Raw genomic sequence first — 3,484 nt, forward strand, 5'->3', positions numbered from 1 at the left:
GTGGCGGGAGGGGGCAGTTAGGGGCGACCAGGCTTGCAAGAGGGTGCAGGCTGGGCTGATGGGACCCCCCTACCCCCTGTGCACGAATTTCATGCACCAGGCCTCTAATAATACATAATTGTATTTCAATTTACATTTTAATGTACATTTGTTCCTCAAACAGCAATCTATTATATGCCATTTATATATTAGCACATCATACTTTTTTTACAGGTAATAATTGAAACTGAATAGCATTTCAAATGGGAAAAATAAAGGCCTATATTTTATCAATATCTAAGATGTTGCAATAAAATTTACTTAAAATAAAATTTATAATACAATATTTACTAAAACAATGATCTAAAATAATTTTTACTTTAAATTATTTCTACATAACATAACTATCAGTCAGGGTTCTCCAGAGAACTGAACTAGTGAAAGATATGGAGAGAGCGAGAGAGATTGAGATTTTAAGAAATTGGCTCATATCATGTGGGCCTGGAAACACCTAAATTTATGACAGACTGATAGACTGCAGACTCAGGCAGGAGTTAATGCTGCAATCTTGAGGCAGAATTTCTTCTTCTACAGGAATTTTCAGTTTTTGCTCCTAATGCCTTCAATGGATTGGATGAGGTCTACCCACATTTAGTGAGGTCATCTCTTTTGCTTAAAGTCAACTAATTGTAGAGGTTAACCACATCTACAAAATACTGATACGGAAAAATTGGACTGGAAGGTGTGGTGTTCCCCCGGGCAGGATGGTTCCTGGGCTCTTGTCCAGGTGGAATCAAAGAATGAAACCACAGACAAAAGGTGGTATAGTGAAAGGTGGAAATTTATTGAGAAACAAGCACAGATTCCCACGTGGGGAGGGGAGTCCCACTGAGTCTGTTTTCCTACGGTTTATAAAGGCTGCAGATCTTTGTGCCTTGATATCTGTGTAGTGTTTCCCCTGCATCCCACGTGGTTCAGGGTTCAGGATCTGGAAGAGGGGCCACACACAAATGAAAGAGACTAGACAAGAGATAATAATTTGGAAATTGGGGGACTAGGGGAGAGCCCATCCCAAGAGGATGGACTTCGCTTGTGCTCAGGCCTCACCATCTTTTTATTGAGTTTGGGATCCACCCATAGCCCTTAGGCAGGCAAGCTCCATAGTAACAAGCAGACTATCTTATCAGTAAGGATTTACATGACTATTTGGTGGGGAAGTTGCTTCAGCTACCATTGTCTGGACTAAACAGTGGATGCATAGTTCTGACCTTTGCCAGGGCTTCAAGGGTAACCAGCCTTCCGGGTTCCTTGCCCATACCTCTCTGCTGGTAAAGACAATAGGTGGCTTCCCACAATATGCACTCTGATTGGTCACTATCCCCTTAGGTTGGTTACTATAGCAACCCCAGAGCTTGAACCTCAAGTGAGGTACTGGAGGCTCTCCTCTTCTTCTCCCTTATTGCTTTCCCATTCCCTTCGGGCTTTCTTCTTCCCTCTCTGAATGAGGGCTTCCTTCCCTTTATTTTGTAAATTCATACCTTCTGCTGTTTCCAGTTCCCTTATTCTATGGAAATGTACCTTCCTGCTGCTCTGTAGCCCTGTGTTTTTTCCATGGACCCCTTAATTTCTAGCAGTGTTGTTCAGTGGTAGAGCATTCACCCATTAACCAGGAGGTCATGGTTCTATTCTTGGTCAGGGCACATGCCAGGGTTTTGGGCTCAATCCCAATTAGGGGCACCCAGGAAGCAATTCATTAATGATGTTTTTCTCTCATGGATGTTTCTATCTCTCTGTTCCTCTCTTTTCCTCTCTCCAAAATCAATAAAAATATTTTAAAAAGATAAACAGAAACTGTAATATTTCAAAGAAGTAAAAGCAAAGATTTTTATGGCGAAGATATGGAGACTCCTAGAGTCCACCTATTCAGCTTCCTGTCAATCATGACAGCAAGCACTGCCAAGAAACCTAGTAGTTTATCTTAGTACACTTTTGTAAGCTGTTGATATGCCAAATCATAAACTCAAATGGCTCCAGAAAAAAAAGGCAAGTAACAGGAATGTGTGAACAGTACTAAAAAGGCAACTATCAGGAACTGGCACTTAACTACATTGTCATGGGGACAATGGGGAGCAGTGGGGACTGTGGTATGCTGGAACAAACAGATCCTGTCTGAAACACAGCTGCTCCTCAGTTCTTGCTAATTGTTACCCTAAAGGAATGCAAGCCCCATGTTGACAGATCTCCTAATTTTTCAATTGCTGAAAATCAAGAATTTTTTTATGTCAGATCTTTTGATTTTGACATTTGTTTTTATGTAAGGTCTTTTACTTTCAAACTTTGTAATCAATTTTAACAGGTTTAACACTATAGAACAAACAAATCATACTGCAGGCCATATTTATCTGTTTTCAGTGTCTGGCTTTTAGCACCAATCCCAAATCATTTTTAGATTGGTCAAATATCAATAACACTTTTGTTTCTAATATTTTCCATTGCCAATTTATTCTTAAAATACAAAATTTTTTAAAATTGTAAAACAGAGGTCTACACTAAATGCTCTATTACTGGTTATATATTTGCATTTGGTGGTTGAAAATATTTTCCTATATTAAAAGCTACTATCACCCCAGCTGGTTAGGCTCAGCAGAAAGAGCATCCGCCTGTGGAGTGAAGGGTCCTGGGTTTGATTCCAGTCAAGGGCACATGCCCAGGTTGTGGGATGGACTCCAGTAGGGACGTGCAGGAGGCAGCCCATCAATGATTCTCTCTCATCATTGATGTTTCTATCTCTCCCTCTCCTTTCCTCTCTAAAATCTATAAAAGTATATATTTTTTAAAAAGCTACTATATTACCAAATTAAATTTTATCATGAGTTTTTCCTATTACCAAAAAATAAAATAAAATTGCTTAAATGGTTAGGGGGAAAAAATAAAGTCTAACATTTCACAGTTCTTGGATTAGCAATTGGATTTAAAATTTTAAAATTTATAGATAATTAAATCCAGTATACTATTTATTTTTTTGCTCATCCTCATTCGAGGATATTTTTTTTCCATAATTTTTTGAGAGAGTGGAAGAGTGGGAGGAATGGTGAGAGAGAGAGGGAGAGAGAGAAAGAGAGAAGCATCAATGTATGCGAGACACATGACTGGGCAGGGCCGGGAATCAAACCCATGACCCTTCAGTGTGTGGGCAGACACTCTAACCACTGTGAAATACTGGCCAAGGCAAAATATGATATAATATTTAGAAATGAATTAGTGGCTAATATTCCCCTCAGTTCCCCTACACACATGTGCGTATACACACACATGCGTACACACACACACACTATTGCAGTTGTACTCTATTAAGTAATATTAGTTTTTACTATTTTTTTTTTATCTTCCCTTTCAGGAATATGCACTTTCCTATCCAACTGGGGAATAAAATTGTATTTTGGTAATTTATAGAGAACACAAAAAACTTGTTTACTTATAAGAAAGATAGAAAAAATTGTTGAAC

The 3,484-nt window shown here is 38.8% G+C and overlaps 1 long non-coding RNA gene across 1 annotated transcript in view; it reads right to left on the reverse strand.

The window, feature by feature from the left end:
* LOC107183298 overlaps nucleotides 1-2,688 on the reverse strand; it is an 18,579-nt gene extending 15,891 nt beyond the window's left edge. The window contains exon 1 of the long non-coding RNA XR_001514081.1: nucleotides 2,605-2,688. This is a non-coding gene — a long non-coding RNA (uncharacterized LOC107183298). The remainder of the gene's footprint in view (nucleotides 1-2,604) is intronic.
* Nucleotides 2,689-3,484: the final 796 nt, after the last annotated feature.

This window comes from Myotis davidii, unplaced genomic scaffold, assembly GCF_000327345.1.
Source record: "Myotis davidii unplaced genomic scaffold, ASM32734v1 scaffold837, whole genome shotgun sequence".
In the NCBI taxonomy this organism is placed as follows: domain Eukaryota; kingdom Metazoa; phylum Chordata; class Mammalia; order Chiroptera; family Vespertilionidae; genus Myotis; species Myotis davidii.